Genomic DNA, 21,054 nt, shown 5'->3' on the forward strand with positions numbered 1-21,054 from the left:
AAGCAGAGACGTGCAGTCTCTCGTGCTCATTAATGTAAACACTGGCCATGTTTTGCTGTCTTTCATTGTTTACATATTTCTAGTTGGAAGGAGAAAGGTGATTGACAGTTAGCTTGACCAGTGTGGATTGGGAGGTGGGAATTCCATCCTCCAATACATGGGCATCATAGAAATGTATAAAAGTGGTTTTGTAAATAAACCCCGGGCTTCCTGCTTCCTGCCCTGCTCTGGCTGAACCTAGAACTGTGCCCCGAGTCTCTCTCTTACTAGTCAGGCCCCGCGGTGATAACAAACCACCAGAAAACCAATCCCTGCATGGGGAAAACTCTTGCATAATGTTGTTAACCCTAGAAAAAATGGACTGGAATGCTATTAAGCTATTAGACAGTGTCCAAAAGAGGGCAACTGTTGCCATGAATTTTCCTGGTTTGCTGAGCGTTCATATTAAAGGAGAAATGTGCAGTTTCTCACGCTGGTGAATTGTAAACACAGGACTATGTTTTGTAAATATTGGCAATGTTATGAATTCCTTCTCCAAGAGAAGGGGAGGTTGAATGACAGCCTCCTGGACCAATGTGGCAGGAGAGGTGGCAATACCCTTCTCCAATCCATGGTCACCTTGCCACAGGTATATAATGGCAAAATAAACTAAGCGGCTGGTCTTCTGCCCTGCTGCTCTGTTGCACCCAGATCTGTGTCCCCAGTCTGTTTTCTGGCTAGGCCTCCACGGTGATAGGCAACAAAGATGATTGTATTGGGTCTGGCTAAACTGGACTTTTTTCTATTTTTCCATAGCAGCTCACACAGTGCTGTACTTTGGATTGGGAGCTGGAAAGGTGTTGAGAACACACCAGAGTTTTGGCTACTGCTGAGCAGCACTGGCACAGCAGCAGTGCTCGCTCTCAACATTCCTCCCCATCAAGGGGCTGGGAGTGAGCAAGATCCTGGGAGAGGGCACAGCCAGGCCAGCTGACCCAAATTAACCAAAGGGATATTCCATACCATTCGATGCCAGCTCAGAAAAAAAAAAGCTAAGGGAAGGAAGAGGAACAGAGGGGAATTTGTTATTTTACAATGTTTGCCTTCTGGAGCAACTGCTATGCATGCTGAAGCCCTGTTTCTGGGGAAGCAGCTGAACATCGCTTGCTGGTGGGAAGTAGAAAATAAACTTTTTTTTTTCTTTGCTTAGCTGTACACAAACTTTTGCTTTTTTTTTGCTTTAGTAAACTGCCTTATCTCAACCTACGAGCTGTTTTTCATCTTATTTTCTCTCCCCTGTCCTGCTGGGAAGGGGAGTGATAGAGCAGATTGGTGGGCACCTCGTGTCCAGCCAAGGTCAACCCACCACATTGGTGAAGGGCCTTGAGGGGAAGCCATATGAGGAGCAGATGAGGGCACTTGGTCTGTCCAGCCTGGAGAAGAGGAGAAACCTCATCCGTCTACAACTTCTTTGGGGAAGAGGAGTCTCAGGGTTGCTGTTCCCTGAGATTCTCCTCAGGGTTGTTCCCCAAGGTAATAAGGTTTTCAGGCTTTTCTAGCCCAAAAGGTCTCACGCCGGAGCCAGAGAAGACAAGCTGAGTCCACTAGTGCATGTTTCCAAGGTTGTTTATTCTTTCATTATCTCTCAGTTCTTTCCCAGCTCCCCAGCAGAGCAGGACATGCGGCAGACTGGGGACGATCAGAGGGTCCTGGACCTTATGTACAGTCCCCTTGACCCAACCACCATCCAAAACGTAATTTTTATTTACAAATTTTTGCCAATACCTACTACCTGTGTCGGAGTCCAGGACATCCCTCTGGCCACCCTGGAAGGTTTGGAGACGAGACAGAGGGGTCTGGGATCTGTACAAGGGGGTCAGCCAGCCTCACACAGAGCCCAGGAGGACCCTGCCTCTGATCCTGTTAGCGTAGGAAAACATATAACCACACGAAGGCGATCATATGCGGTTCTTTATTCAAGCATGTGGGACACAGGGGCATACAGTGCCCAAATCTTGTGCCCAAGAATACAGAGTCGATTTGTGATTTTTATAGTTTCAAATTATACACATGTTAACTAACCTCCACCCCTAGATACTGGTTATCCTATTTCTTAGTTACTATCTTAAATCATACCTACGCTTCTACCCTGATCCACACTTGATTTGGTTAAAACAATGCTTCTCAATTATTTCCTGGGTTGCAGTCACACTTGATTCGGTCATTACAATAGCATGGAGCTGGTTGCAGAAGCTGACACTTGTTCCAAAGCCGAGCTGCGTCAAGTTCCAGTTGTACGTTCTCTACCTTCCTCCCCCCACACATACCTCAACTTAACCCCGTGGTTAACTTATCCAGAAATTATATTTTTAACCCTCCACCATCAATCCCTGTCCATGGGAGTGAATGCCCACATTGTATGAAGAATCACAAGCCGAAAGAATTCAAAATAAGTAGTAGTTAGTTTATCACAGAGTGTAAATGTAGAACCTAGGATTTTTAGTATATGGGGTTGAAGAGGCAAGATGGAGGAATTGGGGAGTGGTCCTGTCCTCCTTGTTCTTGTTCTTTTCCCCCATTTTCTGCTGAGTTGTATTACAAGGATTGGTTTAGAGTAGAAATGACATGTTAACATAGGAAGTAAGTATTGGTAAGATTCTGTAAATAAAAAGTACGTTGTGGATGGTGGTTGGACCAGAGAAATGGTACAAAGGGTCCGGGACCCTCTGATCCGCCCAGTCCGCCGCATGTCCTGCTCTGCTGGAGATGCCTTGCAGAGCTGAGAAAGAACTAAGATAATGTACCCTGCCAGGGATGCCTGGCAGAGCTGAGAAAGAACTGAGAGTTAATGAAGAATAAACAACCTTGGAAACATGCACTAGAGGACTCAGCTTGTCTTCTCTGGCTCCGGCGTGAGACCTTTTGTGCAAGAGAAGCTGAAAAGCCTTATTACCTCTGGGAACAGCAACCCCAAGGAAAGTCTCAGGGAACAGCAACCCTGAGACCTATATTAACATGTCGTTTCTACTCTAAACCAATCCTTGAAATCCAGTTCAGCAGAAGATGGAGGACGAGAGCAAGAACAAGGAGGACAGGGCCACTCCCCAATTCTTCCATCTTGTCTCTTCAAACCCATATACTAAAAATCCTAGCTTCTACATTTACATTCTATGATAAACTAGCTACTACCCTTTTTGAATTCTTTCAGCTTGTGATTCTTCATACAATGTGGGCATTCACTCCCGTGGCCAGAGATCAAGAGCAGTGTCCTCCTGGGCTCTGTGTGAGGCTGGCTGACCCCCTTGTACAGATCCCAGACCCCCCTGTCCGGTCTCCAAACCCTCCAGGGTGGCCAGAGGGATTTCCTGGACTCCGACAGAGGAGGGGCAGACACTGATCTCTCATTTGTGGTGACCAGTGACAGGACCCGAGGGAATGGCCTGAAGTTGTGTCAGAGGAGGTTTAGGTTGGATATTAGGAAAGGGTTTTTCACACAGAGGGTGGTCGGGCACAGGAACAGGCTCCTCGGAGAAGTGGTCACAGCTCCAAGCCTGACACACTTCAAGAAGTATTTGGACAATATTCTTGGGCACATGGTGTGACTCCTGGGGATGGTCCTGTGCAGGGTCGGGAGTTGGACTTGATGATCCTTGTGAGTCCCTTCCAACTCAGCATCTTCTGTGCTTATGTGATTTTATTCCTAAAACATAAATCTTCTATGCAGATCCCTTAGTCTTACTTTGTTTTATGGCAAGACCAGCTCTCAGAATGATTTAACTATTTTTTTCCCTTTCTCAAAATCTTCTTGTGCCCTATTGCCCCATATGATGATGTCATCTATGTACTGCACATGTTCTGGAGCCACAGCCTGTTCCAGTGCAGTCTGGATCAGTCCATGGCAAATAGTGGGGCTGTGATTCCACCCCTGGGGCAGTCGGTTCCAGATGTACTGGACACTCCTCCAGGTGAAAGCAAACTGTGGCCTGCACTCTGAGTGAGTCCGACTGATCACTCTTTGGCTCACCAGTTGATGAATCAGGTTATGGATGGGAATCAGGGAGTCTTGGCTGGTGTGATATTGCTGCCTGTGCACAATTGTCTTAGCGATCAGAACCGTAGCAGGACATCTCACCCCCCACAAGAGCTTATCTGTTGTTTGTTAACCAGTCAGATAACTCAAACAGGACAAGCTGGCTTGTAGTGAGTTATTTTGGTGCCATGGGGTTAACACCAGTCTGGCATATCCCAACTGCCAATAAACATCTTACTGTTGAAGTGAGATCTGACAAGACAACCTGAATTTCTGACTTACCGATATCTCACTTAACAAATTATACAAGTGTCCTGGTTTGAGGGGGAAGTGAGTTTTCCAGGAAGTTGTGGGCAAACCAATCAGTGGTCAGGTTTTATGCTGGCACCTGGAGTAGCCACTGAAAGGTTGGACATGCCTCTGAGAACACAAGGGGTTAAAAGCAAGGACTTCCAGAGGGATTTCCTTTTTTGTTCCGGTTTCAGAAGAGCACGCATCCACTCCCCCTCCCCTGTCCAGCTTACAAGGCTGGGTGGGGGAGGGAAACCATGCGGCTGGGCTGAGGTAGGCCGGTGCCCCGGGGGGAGAAGAGAGTGAAAGGGACTGGAGCTGAGCCAGCCCCATCCAGGATGGAGGGGTGGGGAACTGTGGAGGTGCCTTCCATCCCCCCCTCTCCGTCCCGCTGTCCCGTCCCCCTCCCCCCAGGGAGAAGGTGCCCAGCTGTGTGTGGGAGTGCCGAGCCTGCAGCCCTGCTTGGAGCCAGAGACTTTTAACTCTTTCTGAGGCAGAAGAAAACTTTTTCCAGACATTGATTCTCTTGGCTGGTACTTTGAGAGAAGAGAGAGAGATAGCCTGGGACTGAGATGTCAAAGGAAGATGAAAAGAATCACAGATTGGCAGAGAGGAAGAGGAGTGGCTTTTTGGGCTGGACTTTTCTTGCATAATGTTTGCCATAGACAGAACCTGAATCCTCCCGAACATAAATAAGACTGTATTTTGGGTGGATGCAGTTGGCTTGAAACCAAAGACTTTGTGGCAGTGATTTACCACTGTAGGAGTGGAACGAACAGAGAAGAGAGGAAGAAGGTGTGGTGGCTCCCTCTGTCTTGAGGCATGAAGATCTCTGTTCTTGGAACCTTCGGCCCCAGGGGTAAATGGGGGGAGGACTGCTTGTCCCAATATGAGAAGATGGCTGGTTTTTGGTACTTGGCCAAGCATCCTTAAAAGAGCCCTATATGTGGTTTTTGGTCCATGGACGGTGGTGAGAACACTGGACATGGAAAGGAGGGTGTCACCATGGCAGACTTCTCCGGGCGGTGCCATGGGTGACATGGGAACATGGGAGGATGGACCTGTGTTTCCTGTGGGGGGTCTGTGGTGCGAGAGAGACTCCTCTCTCCCTGGATGAATTGAAGATTGGTTTTTTTGAGTGATGATGACTTTGATTTGGAACCCAGGGTTTTGGTTTAAGCAAGTAAGATGGAGGGTAAAGTGTAAGTGTTAAAAGTTAGAGTGTGGAATGGGTGGAAATTAGGGGAGAAGAAATGTTCTGGGAGGTTTTCATTTCTGGTTTTTGTGTGTTTAGGGTTTTTTTTTTCTATTTTCTGTTCTTATGTTGTTTAATAAAGTTTTCTTTCTATTTCAAGTTTTGGGCTTTCTCTGCTCTGTTCTTGACCACATCACACAGTAGTTCGTTAGGAAAAACATACACTCATGGGTGCACTGGCATCTGGCCAGCGCCAACCCATGACAAAAAGCCACACCAAACTTTCACAAAGCAGAAATCTTCTATACATTTTCCTGGAAATGTGTGGAGTTTCTCCCATGAGTAGGGACACTTGCTTTGTGGTTACTCCCCTAGAGACTGAGTGACAGAATCTGTGTACACTATTTTCATTTTGGTGGTAAATTAGATTAGACTCCTAATAAATACTATTTCTTTTGCTGGCTTTAATATAAGTACCTTGATATAGTGCACTGGTTTATGTTATGCTATAATCTACTAATAATTATTTTATTTTATACTGTGTAATAATATACTGTGTAGTAAAAAATTTTGATTATGATCTTTCATCTGTTATCTCTTGTCTGTTTAATGAAGAATTCATTTTCATAAATAGATCTTTTTTGTCATCATTAGAATTTATGGGCCTGAGTGATTCCCTAAATTTAAACTGTTGCCAAAATCTGAGGCTAAGGCAGGGCTTGTTTGAAGCTTCCACTCTCCTCATGACAGGAACTTGTTTTTCTTCAGGACAGTGAGTCAAAAATATTTAATATAGCAGCACAATTCTGTTCCTCTACCTCTTCCTGTACTAATTACTTTTTTTCATTTACTGCATTTGACTTAAATTAGCTTCTCAGAGTTTTTGCTTCTATTTGTTTTGTAATTCTTATGAACAACTAAATAGTGCAAACATGGGAGAAAGCATGACAATAGACAGAAGCAGCTGCTGATAGATTCCCTAAATAAAATTAAAATGAACATCTGTATCGAGGTCACTAGAGAATAGGTAGCATACTCCTACAGACACATATCTGATGAAAGAAACTGACTCCTTCCAAAACAGATAAAACAAGAAACATAATTATCATCTCTGATGAGCCAACAGCCTCCTAAGAGGGATAAGGCAACTCATCTAACTCTTCTTCCACTTTCTAGAGACTATTGTGTACACCATGTACGTTTGGCATAGCTCCATGCCCTGCCTGCTAAAATGACATGTAGAAAGTGTTATGCCAGGAACAGGAATCAAAATTGTTCTCTCTGACTCTGAACATAAACAGATCTTCCTCCCAAAAGCCTTTTACAGCACATTGGGAGTCAGAGGATGTGACCCTGGCTGATGCAAGCGGAAATGGCACACATATTTAATTTGCATTCTAATGCTGCACTGCCTGGACACCACACAGATATACTCAATGTGTCTTAGATATAATACATATTGTTTGAGGGTAGGAAGGGTCTTCTGTGGCAGGACGTGTCTCCCCCTCCCCCAAGATGGTTGATGCATATGGAAGAGATAACCCAGGTGGGTCAAAGGCCCAGCAAGGGGTCATCTCTGGTGCCAAAAGGGCTCAGGCCCCAACTAAGAATCAGTGTCTTAGTCTGGAGAGCAGAAGTGGGAAGAGATAAAGGAAAATAAATATTCCTGACTGAAAGACTGTTTAACAATCTATAAAAGCACACACAATTGTCATGGAGGCAGAAGCCTCCTACACACACACACCCCCTGAAAGTGTGGGAGACTTCTTCCCAAAGTTTGTATGCAGATTCTGTGGTTACTTTCCTGGGAATTGAAGGAAAGGATTTCAGTGTGTGCTCCATCACAAACTGGTTGGTAAGAAACAGTGGATCCTAAGTTATTTTATTTCTTTGCTAGCTGTAAAATTAATGGTACCTTTAACCTTGTGCTGTATTTATTTACTTGTAGTCTCTTTTTGTATTTATTCCTGTGTAGTAGATATTCTAAGTCTTATGTCTGTTAGTTTTGTGACTATTAAATAAGTGATTCATTCTATAATAAACCAAATCAGCCATTATTAAATAATTTGCCAACAAGAGTGAATTTTGAGCTGCTGGCCACCTCAGTAAAGCTACTGCCTGCTGCCAGAGGCCTGGACAAAAGGCAGAGACTTACCTAAACCCCCACATCTATTCATAACATCTACACAGGGATCTGGACAGACTGGATGCCAGGTCCTGCCCTTGGGTCACAACAAGCTCCTGCAGCTTCAGGCTGGGACAGAGTGGTTGGAAAGCTACCCAGTGAAAAAGGGCCTGGGGCTGGTTACTATCCAAGTTAAGACTGGAATAGAGTTAATTTTCTTCTCAGTAGCTGGCACAGTACTGTGGTTTGGATTCAGTAAAAAATAATGCTGATAACATGCTGATGTTTTGGCTGTTGCTGAGCAGTGCTTACCCTGAGTCAAGGGATTTTCAGTATCTCAGGCTCTGCCAAGGAGGAGCTGCACAAGAAGTCAGGATGGAGCATGGCTGGGACAGCTGACCTGAACTGGCCAAAGGGATATTCCACACCATAGATGTGTTAGGTTAACACAATCTGGCTTTTAGTGGGAGTGGAGGAAGCCACAGAGGGTGCTTCTGAGAAAGCTCTGAAATTTCCACTATGTTCAGCAGAGCCAATCCCTAATGGCTCTGACAATTGATACATTGGCTGGTCCAATTAGAGAAGTTAGCAATGCCTCTGTGATGACATATTTAAGAAGGAAAAAGGTGCACCATTCTTCTTTCCTCCTGCCCTCTAAGGGGTGGTGAGGGGGCTGTTGGGCCCCTTAATGGCTGGGTGGCCAGGGCCCTTCCATGTAGGCCAGTCAGGGCCCTTTCCGGTGCGGCTGCCGTGATCGTGCCACAGAGAAGGCCACCCCGGCACCATGAGCAGCTGCATGGCTGAGATCAGTGCGGCTGGGTCCGTGTGGCTGGGGCGGTGCCATGTGGCTGCTGCCATCTTGGGATGGTTCACAATGAACTTTATATGCTTAGCTGCTTTTAGCAGTCATGCTGTGAACAGAAGGGCAGAAGCGACGGCAGCAGCTCTTCTCTTTTTCAGCACCCTGCATGAAGAGAAGCGCTTAGTGGAGCCGGCAGCCAGTGCAGCTCGCCCCGTGCTGGCAGACCACCTGACCAGCAGCTAGAGGCATGGCAAACAGTTTTCCGATGCCAAGCCTGGACAGAATCAACTTTTCAGTGCTGTAGAACTCTATAAAAACTTTTCAATTGATAGAACTTGAGAACAAACTAACCTACAGAAACCAATTCTCAGAGAAAAGGAAAAGGTGAAAACACGTGAAGAGAACAACATGATGACATTAAGGTCAGTGCAAAAGAGAGAGAGGGAGGAGGAGGTGTTCCGAGCATCAGAGGTGAGATTCTTCTGCAAGCTGTGGTGAAGATTATAATGCAAGTTTCCCTATAATTCATGAAGTGCATGGAGGGATGCAGAATTCACCCACAGCCCATGAAAAAAAGGTGCTTGCACTGGAGTGTGTAGATGCTGAGAAGCTGGGATCTTGTGAGAGACTTAAACAGAGACAACCCGTACTTCCAGAAATAGAAGAGAACCCTTGCTTTTATACTGAAACAGCTCATCCTTAAAAGACTGTACCCCCTGAACTAAATGGCCCACGAAAAACCAGTTGTGGGAAGACTTCTTTGTCCATGGGAGAGACTCACATTGTGGCAAGTTCTGGCAGGACTGCTACTCATAAAAATTAAAACCATATTGGAAAAGTTCACAAAAAACTGTCTCCCGTGGGAAGGACCCCATGACATAGCAAAAGATACTCCTCTCCCTAAGTGGACTAAAGAAAGATTTTTTAGAAGTTACAAACTGACTAAAACCCTCATGTTTTGTCTCCCTATGCTGTTGCTGGGAAGAAAAGAAAGGCTGGGGGAGGAAAAAGGTGTTCTAAAGGTTTATTTTAGTTCTCATTATCCTATTTTAAGTCTGTTAATAACTTTTTAATATATATACCTTTTACATTTTGAGCTTGTTTTGCCTGTATAGCATTTTCTCCTAATCCGCCACTTCACTCTGCACTCGGGGGGCCGTGGGATAGTGGGGAGCAATCCATTCTCCATGCTTTTCCCGAGGTAGAAGGGGGTGAAAAGCCAGGGGCTCAGCCCCTGTCAAGGGGGGGCCAGGACCACAGAGGACAATTTCTGCAATTTGTCCGAATTGTGGGGCTTCTGTGCTGGTTCCTCTTCTCCCCGCAGAGCATTCCCCCATGCTGATCAGGGAGGGGTCAGTCCCTGTTTCCATGCTAACCCTCAGGCCTGCCGCTGCAGGGCCTGGCCGTGCCTATTGTGCAATTGGCCGCCACCACCGGGGCTCTGGAGGAGCCCCTTCTGGCTCCTCCCCGTGGGAGCGCTGGAGGGCGTGGTCTCTGTTGACTTGCTGTTAGACCCAGCCCCCACGGGGGGCCAGCCCACTCCTTTCTGCCCAGTGTGGGCAGTGCCTCCAGTGCACCCCTGTGTCACGGACACCCCCGAGCCATCTCTCCTCACAGTGTCAGGCACGGGCAACGTTGAGTCTTTGCCGGCTCCGCTTCCCCCTGCGCTGGGTGCGGATGCAGTGCTGTGGGGTCCACCGCGCAGGCGTCTCTAGCCGGTGGCTCTGTACTGCAGGCATCTGCAAATCCCATCGTGACTGGCCCAGCTCCAGCAGCTGCCGCCATGGCCCCACACTCCCCACCCCCCAGTGGTCCCAGGACTACCACATCTGCAGTCCCTTCAGTATTCACCTTTAGGTCAGGTTGAAAAGAACAGGGCATATGCCTTTATTAATATTCAGCTCTCTATTAAAGTGATCAGCTCATTATTAAAGTCATCAGCAGGATTGGAGAGTCCGATCGGAGTTTTCCACACTGCTGCAGCCATCCAAAGGAGCAGGTGCTGTCCCAGTTGATCATTCCTCTGCAAGCAGTAGATTCCAAGTCCTTGTTCCCATAGGAACGGCTAGGAGTTCTCTCTGGTCAACCATCAGGAGGCAGGGCAGATGAGCAGTCTGCTGCAGGGGGGCAGAGTCAGCTCTTTACCCTCAGGGAAACCTTCGAGAGTTCCCCGTTCTCTGCCTAAGTCACTTCGGCTGGCTGGTTCCCATTCCATCCAAAACTCCTCATACGTCATGGTGAATCTTCAAACCAGGTCAGGGGGTGCATCCACTTCGTGCTCGGCCAGGGCACTATCTAATTCTCCTCTGACGCCTCTAGCTTCTTGTCTTGGGGTCAGTTTCCCTAAAAAAACCCTCCCAGGATCCACCGGGGTGGTTTTATTTGCATATACACATGCATATGCATTTGTCCTGGTGGTAGCCGAGGTTACTCCTGCTGAATGAGGTAGTTACAAAGGACAATAGGGCTATCTAGGCGTGGGCAGCTTCTTTTCACATTTCAATTAGGTAGGGAAAAGTTGCCAGGCAACTTTTCTTCAGGGCAGCTCCCCTCCCTATTCAGACTGGCTGGGGTGTGGGGGGGTTAAACAGGAAAAACCCCCTAGGACAGGGACAGCCCAGCCTTTTTTTTTTTTTTTTTTTTTTTTTACACCGGGAAACTTGTTCATAACAAATCCCTCCTCTATTTCTTTGATCGGGCTGAAGCCCGCATCAATTTACAGTCTCTTACTGGGTGGTCTCTTAGTAGATACTGCTTTGGTCTTTCCTTGACAGTTAATTTTAGGTCTCCTGGTCTCTCAATTGCTGTCTACGTAGAAGAGGTGGCAGGTGGTCCTGTTGGGTCTAGTCCAGCATCAGGGGGCGGTACTGGTCCTTTAATTCCGGTAACGTGGGTCCAACTTCTTTCTGGAGTTCGCACTGCGGTATGTGTGGTGAGCAGCACCTGGAAGGGACTTTCACATTTGAGGTTATTTAATTAATATTCAATCTCTGGGAGTAATTATGGGCACTGGTATCCAGGGGGGAAATTCAGACTTTCTTTTTGAGACTTTCTAGTGTTTTCTTTCAAGTTTCAGATTTACAGAATTACAGAATCATTAGGCTGAAAGGGACTTCTAGGATCAAATCTAACACTAATTAAACTATGGCACTAAGTGTCACATCTAGTCCTTACACACATCTAGGGATGGTGACTTTACTACTTCTCTAGGCAGAAAATATTTTGGCACCTCTTAAGACTGTGTCTTCTTGTTCTATCAGTTTCTGCTTGAAGAATCAGACTAACTCTCACCTTACTATAACTACCTTTCAGGGAGTTGTAGAGTGATAAGGTTACTTCTGAATCTCTTTTTCTCTAGGCCAAACAACTTCAGCTCTTCCAGCTAGTATTTATAGGGCTAGTGTTCTAAGCTTCTCACTAGCTTTGATGCTTTCTTTTGACACGCTCAAGCATCTTAATGTCTTTCTTGAACTGAGGGGCTCAGAATTGGGCACAATACTCAAGGTGTGGTCTCACCAATGCTATGTGCAAGGAAAGGATGACCTTTCTGCTCCTGCTGGCCACACTATTCTCGATAGAGCCCACGATACTGCTGGTTCATATTTAGTTGGTTATCAACTAGCACTTTCAGGTCTCTTTCTGCTTGGGTACTGTCCAGCCACACTACCTTCAACTTGTAAGGTTGCAGGGGGTTATTGTGGCTAAAATGCAACACCTGGGATTTAGACTTATTAAATGTTATCTTATTGGATTTTGCTTATCTATCTAATCATTTTAGGTTCTCTACAGAGTCTTCTTACTCTCTAACAGATGGACACGTGCTCTCAGCTTAGTGTCATCTGTAAATTTACTAATGAAAGACTCAATACTTTCATCTGTGTTATTAATAAATATAATAAATAGAACTGGCTTCAGCACAGACTTTTGAGGGACACCACTGGTGGCTGGTTGCCTGCTGGATGCAGCACTATTCATTACTACTCTTTGGGCTCGGGTATCTAGCCAGTTCTTAACTTAGCAAAGAGTGTTCTTGTATAAGCTGTGGGAAACAGTGTCAAAGACTTTGCTGAAGCCTAAACAGACAACATATACAACTTTTCATGTATCCACCAGGCGGGTCACCTGGTCAGAAGAGGAAGCTAGTGGGGTCGAACACTACTTACTTTTCTTAAGCTCATGCTAGCTGGGTCTGATACTCTATCTCATCAGTGCTGCACAATAGCTCTCTGTAAAAACTGCTTTATCATCTTACTTGGTACTTTGGTCAGGCTAACTGGCATATAATTACTAGGCTCTTCTCTACTTTTTATGAATGGGAATTACATCAGCTAGCTCTCAGTCATCTAGAACTTCACTAGTGAGTTGGGACTGTTGGTAGATGATGGAGAGTGGCTCTGCAAACTCATCTGTCAGCTCTCTTATCTCTTTGGGATGGAGTTCATGTGAGTGGGCATTCAAGCAAATTACTACTTCTCTGACTACTCTGTTTTTGACAGCAGCAGGACTATTCTGTTCTTTATCTACTGACTCAGTATGACCACTGTCTTGAAGACAAGCTGTCTTCTCACTAAAGACAGCAGCAAAACAAAGCATAAAGCACTTCTGCTTTCTCTTCGTCTGCAGTTACTAAATTTCTTCTTCCTTTGAATCATGTTCTAGATTGGCTAGGGGTTCTCTAGCGAGAAACTGCATAGGGTGATGAATTCTAAGTCACTTGTGTTCATTATTTTAGAGTCAGTCAACTAGTGTTAAGTCTTCTGGCTTAGCAGTTTTTCTTTTTCAGGATCAACCTTTAGACTTCTTTTATTAGGGTAGCTGTTACTGCAACTGTTTGCAGGCAAGTTGGCCATCTCTTAACTACTGGGTCTAGTAGTTTTGAGAGGTAGACCATAGACCTTGATTCTCACTGTCAGGGATCTATAGTCTCTCATGCTTTGCTTTCTTTCTTCTTGGTCTGAATTTTAGCTGGTGTCTATTAAGGGCATCTTATGGTCCCTTGGGTGTCACAGTCTATTTTTATTTATTGATTTATTTATTTATTTTCTTTATATCTTTATTTTTGCCATCTGGACTATCTGGGCTTCTTCTGGAGTGAACAGAACCATTAGAATAGAGTTCAACTCTCTCTAGGAATAACTATTTGGCCTCAGAAGCTGGTCTAGCTGGTTAGACATTCCAACGGGGTCTTCTACTAAACCCTCTCTCTTTCTTAGAGTCCTGGACTTCAGGGGCTGTCAAGGGTGCATTTATAAACTTAATCTTTTTAATTAATCTCTAGGAACTTTTCTAAGGGGAAAGACCTTCTCTGTTCTTGGTGCTTTGGATTGGGTGTTGTAATCTGTCTCCTCCTCTAAAACACCTAGAGGGAGCAGTAGTGGAGACAGAAGCCAAGAGAAACACTGGGCAGGGGTGGTTTCCACTCCCAAGTGGGGGAAGTGAGGGTATCAATTGGTGAAGGGGAACTGTTGGAGAGGTTAAGGAAGAGACTGGAGGTACAGCTGGGGTAGGAGGGAGAGTTTGCATATTTTCACATTTTCATTACTTATAGTTTTCTAGCCAGCAGGCTGCATAAGATAGTTGTTTTACATCAGGGTCTTCTTGGGCTTAGAGATGTTGGTTTAACTGGTTACACATTTACTGAATTCGGGTCTTACACTATGACTACTCTCTTTGTAATTCTAATCTCAGCTATATTCTTTTACTATATGTCATCTTAACTTTATCTGGACTCTTTGGGGTCTTTTAAGGATATTATTGGTCTGACAATTGCTCCAGGGGGATGTTAGGGAGAATCTTCTTTACTGTCTTTTTGGAAGGGTCTGCTTGTTTACTATAACATCATCTCAGTTTTTAGGCCTTAAAATAAAAGGAAAAACGAAGTACTTTAACAGTGCCTCAATCTGAACCGGAATATTCTCATGGGCAATCTAAACTTTAAGATAACTAAAGCTTGTCTGATTTCTCACAACTAAGCATTTTGAATCTCTTCACTGAACTTTAAAGGGTCAGAATCTAATTTCTTGGTACCCCACTCTTGACACTTTTTCTTCTGTCTCTTTTAAAACTCTCTCTCTTGGCTATGGCACTTACTACTATCACTCACATGCATTGTTTTCTGCTAAGGGTATCTCTCTCTTGCTTTTCGACTTAAGTCTGAATTTCTTGCTAGGCTTTCTAGGCTTGGACCCCTGCTGAGTCTTGTTTGAACTCTTTAACTTCACAAGGCTTAGGAGGCTTCAACTCCCTGCCAGGCTGAGGTTGAACGTCCTGCTGAGTCTCACACCTGAACTCCAGCCAAGCCCCCCTTGCCCCCTAGGCTTAGGAGACTCGAACTCTCTGCTGGGGTGAGGTCGAACGTCCTGCCAATCCTCACACCTGAGCTCCGGCTGAGTCCCTCTTGCCTCCCTTTTTGTTTATCTGGCTGCTCTTTTTGCCTGCCTTTTTTTTGCTCATAAATCTTGCTTACCTTCTTGCTTGCATGTCTGCTTTCTTGTCTGTTTGCTCACCTTCATGCCTGCTTTTCTGCTTGCTAATGATATCTTACTTGCCTGCCGGGATAGGCCTAAACTCTCTTGGGGACAGCCTGCCTGCCTGCTGGGACATGGTGCCCTATCCTGCTAGGGACTTCCTACTTGCCCTATCAGGGATCTTCCTTGCCTGCCCGTCAGGGCATCCTGCCCTGCCCGAGACTTTCTACCTGCCCTGCCAGGGACTTTTTCTCACCTGCCTACTGGGGCATCTTGCTTTGCCATGCCGGGGACATTACCTTGCACCTGCTCTGCTGGGGATCTTCCCTCGTCTGCCTGATAGGGCATCCTGCTGTGCCAGGGATCTTCTTTCATTTGCCTTCTGGAGCAGCCCTGCCAGGGACATTACCTGCCCTGCTGGGGATCTCCTCTCATCTGCCTTCTGGGGCAGCCCTGCCAGGGATCGCTCACCCGCCCTGCCAAGGATCTTACCTCACACCTCAAGAGCCTTTGCACGCTTGAAGGGGCCCTCCCCCAAGGAGGCGCCTCAGTCACTCTTCTATGCCATTCACTTCCCACCCATTCTCAGCCTGCACCCACTTGGGAGACTGGAAACCCGATACTAGGGGGTCCACTTTCGCTCTGGGGGTCCGAGCTGCTGGCCCCCATCTCACTCAAGCACTCATTCACTCGCCTCCCATTTCCGCCACGGATTTATCTCACCCATCTGGTGTTCTTCTGCGTTGCTTGGTCTCACGCTGATCCCAGGGCCGATCCAGCATTCTTCTGCATTGCTTGGTCCCACGCTGATCCCAACGTCCGGGGGTAGCCAGCGATTCCCAAGGATCCCTTGAAGCAGATGATCGTCCTCTTCGGGGGTGGTCGTTTGTGGGCCTGGCTCTCCTGGACGAGTGCCCAATTGAAAAGAACAGGGCATATGCCTTTATTAATATTCAGCTCTTTATTAAAGTGATCAGCTCACTATTAAAGTCATCAGCAGGATTGGAGAGTCCGATCGGAGTTTTCCACGCTGCTGCAGCCATCCAAAGGAGCAGGTGCTGTCCCAGTTGATCATTCCTCTGCAAGCAGTAGATTCCAAGTCCTTGTTCCCATAGGAACGGCTAGGAGTTCTCTCTGGTCAACCATCAGGAGGCAGGGCAGATGAGCAGTCTGCTGCAGGGGGGCAGAGTCAGCTCTTTACCCTCAGGGAAACCTTCGAGAGTTCCCCGTTCTCTGCCTAAGTCACTTCGGCTGGTTGGTTCCCATTCCATCCAAACTCCTCATACGTCATGGTGAATCTTCAAACCAGGTCAGGGGGTGCATCCACTTCGTGCTCGGCCAGGGCACTATCTAATTCTCCTCTGACGCCTCTAGCTTCTTGTCTTGGGGTCAGTTTCCCTAAAAAAACCCTCCCAGGATCCACCGGGGTGGTTTTATTTGCATATACACATGCATATGCATTTGTCCTGGTGGTAGCCGAGGTTACTCCTGCTGAATGAGGTAGTTACAAAGGACAATAGGGCTATCTAGGCGTGGGCAGCTTCTTTTCACATTTCAATTAGGTAGGGAAAAGTTGCCAGGCAACTTTTCTTCAGGGCAGCTCCCCTCCCTATTCAGACTGGCTGGGGTGTGGGGGGGTTAAACAGGAAAAACCCCCTAGGACAGGGACAGCCCAGCCTTTTTTTTTTTTTTTTTTTTTTTTACACCGGGAAACTTGTTCATAACAAGGTGGTGACACAGCCGTCCTGGGGCAGGGGTTTAGTCGGAGCAGAGGACCTCGAATCGGTGGTCCCTCTTTGAGCAGTCATTGGACTCTTCCTCCGTGCCAGGTTACGCTTCGCCCCAAGGACCCCAGGTGTTTTTGGGATCAAGTGAAAGCCAAAGCTTTGCAAATGGGGGACTGGGACATGGTAGACCATCTCATGGAGTCTGGAGGTGGTCTTCCTGGCTTTGCAGGTACCGGAGGGGACATGGTATCTAGTGCTGTGGATGTGGACCCCAGCCAGATGTCTGTCCCTGCTCCTGTGACATCTATGGAGCCAGACCAAGGGGATGTCACCTTGAAAGGAAGTATTAAGGCTTTTCCTGTGCTTAAGGCTACTCCTGGTTCAGGACAGCCTGACATTCACCAGGTAATATCATGGAAAGCTGCAATGGACCTTTGAGATAAGGTGGCTAAATATGGTCTGGGTTCTTCTGAGGTAATGCAGATGAATAGAGTCATCAATGCTGACTTGTTAGTACCATATGATATCAGACACCTGGCTCAGGTGTTGTTTCAACCTGTCCAGCTTGAAGATTTCCAAGCTAACTGGAGGTAGCTGGCTATAAGGGTAGCAGCACAGAACAGTCAATTGTTTCCGCAGGACCCCAGGCATGGGGATGGAATTGATCAGTTGACAGGAATAGGCAATTTTGCGAACCCTGATTTTCAGGCTGCCTGGGACCCTCATGTGCTGGACCAGTGCCAAAAAACAGGTATGTCAGCACTGGTAAAAAACATAGAATTGGCTGCTCCAAAACAGAGATTTGTGGCTATAGTCCAAGGGTCAAAAGAACCTTTTTTGCAGTTTGTTGAAAAACTTTCTGCATCTTTGGAGAAGCAGGTGGAAGATTGTCATGGGTTGACATTTGACAAAATGCCAATGCATGACATGAGGATATATTTTACCTAATGAACTCCTGTGAGATGTGGTCAAGAACAGAGCAGAGCAGGCCTAATTCTTGAAACAGACAGACAATTTATTATATTACATAACAATGGACAATAGAAAAGGAAAGAAAAACCCAACCACCCAAAAGCAGAAGAGAAAAACCTCCCAAAACACTGCTTCTCCTCCCCCCAATTTCCATTCCATACATGCTCACTCAGTTGACTCCAGCACATTACCTTCATCTACTTGCTTAATCCCTCAACAACCCTGGGTTCCTAATCCAAATCATCATCCTTTAAAATTCAGACAATCCACATTCCATCCAGGACGAGAGGAGTCTCTCTCGCACCACAGACCCCCCCCACAGGAAACACAGGTCCACCATCCCGTGTTCCCACGTCACCCATGGCACTGCCTCGAAGAGTCTGCCAGGGTGACACCCTCCTTTCCATGTCCAGCACTCTCACTGCCGTCCATGGACCTGCACTGCAACAGGGCTCTTTTTAAGGATGTTTTGGCCAAGTACCAAAAACCAGCCATCTTCTCATTTTGGGACTCAGGTCCCCCCCATTTACCCCTGGGGCCGGGGGCTCCAAGAAGCAGGCCAGAACGTCTCTGGGTTTGAGCCAAAAACATCCACCCAAACACAGTCTTATTTATAGTCAGGAGGGTCCAGGGTCCGTCTATGGCTATCATTATGCAAGAAAAGTCCAGCCTCATAAGCCACTCCTCTTCATTCCGGCAATCGAAGGGGCTTCTTTTCATCTCACATTACCCTCTCGGTCCCAGGCTGTCCTCTCTCTTCTAAAACCACCAACTATGAGAATACAGCGTCCAGGGATAACTCTCTTCTGCCTTAGAAAGAGTTAAAAGCTTTATCTCCCACCACCAAGGTCAGGCACAGGCGATCGCAGACACTGCAGTTCTCACAAGCAGCTCCAACTCGGCACCTTCTCTCTGTGGGGGGAGGAGAGAGACGGGACCGGGGGGGGGGGGAAGGGGGGGGGGGAACGGGATGGGACAGGGAGGGGGACGGAAGGCACCTCCAAAGTTCTCCCTCCACCCCTCCATTCTAGATGGAAGCTGGACCAGCTCCACTCCAGCTCCCTCTGTTCCCCACCCCGAGGCCCACCTTGCTCAGCCAGGCCCACCTTGCTCCCCTCCCCCACCCGGCCTAGCCAGGCCTGGGCAGGGGAAGAGGAGAAGACGCTCCCTCTCCGAAAGCAGAGCAGGGAAAGAGAGAGTCCTGCTGGAAAATCCGGCTTTTAACCCCTCGTGTCCTCAGAGGCGTGTCCACCCTCTTAGTGGCCAACAAAGGTGCCAATACTCAGATCTAAAGACTGATTGGTTCGACCACTACTTCCAAAAAAACTCACTTCCCTTCAAACCACGACAAAGATGAAAATTTGAGAGGACTTGTGCTCAAAGAGCTTGCAAGAAGCAACTCCAATGTAGATTGCAGGAAGCTTATTGAAGCCCTCCCTGAGGATCCTTCTTTACTAGATATGGTCCAAGCTTGTGGTAATGTAGATCCACAGATTATAAGATGGCTGCCTTGGCTGCTGCTTTACAGTCATCCTGGAAAGGGCCGAAGGGCAGACAGAAGAAACAGGTGAATGAACAAGCCAGCAAAAATCAGGGAAAACAAAAACAGAAAGGAAAAACTCCCTCATTTTTTTTGTGGTTGGTGTGGAAAGCCAAACCACTATGCAGAGGCTTGTATGGCAAAACTCCATGTCAATGGAGGAACAATTTAGAGAGTTAATAACATAGAGAGCTTTACAGAGCCTCTCAACGGGAGGTGTAGTCTCTGTTCCTCCCTGCTGCTGATCAAGGACTCACTTGATGGTCTGGTGAGTCCTTTCGACAATTGACTGACCTGTTGGAGCATGAGGTATGCCTGTGGAGTGTTTTACTCCCCACTGATTGAAAAAAGTCTTAAGTTGTTTGGAGGAGTAAGCAGGGCCGTTATCTGTTTTAACTTGCTCAGGGACTCCCAGGGTGGCAAACACGAGGAGAAAATGCCTGCTGGTAAGTTTGACATTCTCCCCTGCGTGGGCTGAAGCAAACACTGCTCCTGAACACACGTCTACAGATAGGTGCCCATACTTTTGTCTTCCGAAGGATGGAACATGGGTAACATCAGTCTGCCAAAGTTGGCAGCTGTTCAGGCTTTGGGGGTTGACTCTGGAAGCCATAGAGGGAATCTGATAAATTTGACAACTGGGGCACTAGGCCACAATGGCCCTGGCTTGCTCTCTGGAGAGACGGAACATCCTCACGTGAACTGGGACATTCTGGTGGCAAAATGCATGTGATAACTTTGCTTGGGCAAAGATGTCCGGGACGTTGGCAGATTTGGCAGACATGTCTAGCACATCTAGTCTCCTGTTTCCCTCAGCAACAGCACCTGGGAGGTCGGTTTGTGACCTCACATGCATTATATGGGATGACTGCTTTCTGTGGGAGATAAGATAGATTAGTTTAGAAAGCAAGCAATGTAAATTTGGATTGGAGGCCTCCTTTAAAAGGGAATGTTCTCCTCTCATGGCTACACCAGCTATGTAGGCTGAATCAGTGACCAAATTGATAGGTTCTTGGAATCTCTCAAAGGCTCTGATGACAACTGCTAATTCTGCAATTTGTGGGGATCCTTCTACCACTTGGACATCAGACTCCCACTTCCAGGTCTTGAGATACTTCCGAGTCATTGCTGACTTGTGGGATGACCCTGAACCTTCAGAGAAAATGGTCAAAGCTTTGAGAGGTGTTCTGCTTTGCATTAATTTTGGGACCAGATTGAAAACTGAATTGAATAGCTTATAACTTGGCAGATGAATCAGAATTTGGCCTGTGTAGCTATCGAGAGCAAACTGGAGGCTCTCATTGGTCTGGAGCAAATGTTCCAGACCCCCGGTATTCAATGGGAAGTAAATATACATGTGAATTCAAACCCCGCAAGAGTGCGGAGTTAAGCTCTAGCTTTTTTTGATGAGTTCTGCCATTAATTCCTGAGGGGTCGTAATAGTTTTGGTTGGCTGGTTGTGTGGAAAGACCTATTCTGTAATTAACCAAGGATCTTTCTATCACTGTGAGCCTACCTAGATAAGGACACTCAGGAGACAGAGGTCTGGGTTCCAACACAGCAGCAGGCAGGAGAGCCAGAGCCCTGCCTTTGTTTATTATTCCTATTATATACCTCTCACAAAGTGACCATGGATTGGAGGGTGGTTATTCCACCTCTGACCCACATTGGTCAAGGAGGCTGTCATTCAACCTCCCCTTCTCTTGGAGAAGGAATCCATAACAAGGGCAGTATTTACAAAACATGGTCTACTGTTTACATTTACGAGCGTGAGAAGCTGCACACTTCTGCTTTAGTATGAACGCTCAGCAAACTAGGAAACTCAGGGCAACAATCTTTCAGTTGGGCATCCCACTGAAAGACCAAGCCATGAAAATGTGGGGCCTAACCTAAAATGGCTAAATGGAAGGACAGGATGGGTTCAAA

General features: G+C 46.8%; 1 long non-coding RNA gene across 1 annotated transcript; it reads right to left on the reverse strand.

The window, feature by feature from the left end:
* Positions 1-17,612: 17,612 nt before the first annotated feature.
* LOC134565262 (uncharacterized) lies at positions 17,613-18,770 on the reverse strand. Its single transcript, XR_010083845.1, has 2 exons — positions 18,676-18,770; positions 17,613-18,500 (listed from the first exon to the last, which is right to left on the reverse strand). It is a non-coding gene; the product is annotated as an uncharacterized LOC134565262 (long non-coding RNA).
* Between the last annotated feature and the right edge of the window lie 2,284 nt (positions 18,771-21,054).

This window comes from Prinia subflava (genome assembly GCF_021018805.1).
Source record: "Prinia subflava isolate CZ2003 ecotype Zambia chromosome W unlocalized genomic scaffold, Cam_Psub_1.2 scaffold_49_NEW, whole genome shotgun sequence".
NCBI lineage: Eukaryota > Metazoa > Chordata > Aves > Passeriformes > Cisticolidae > Prinia > Prinia subflava.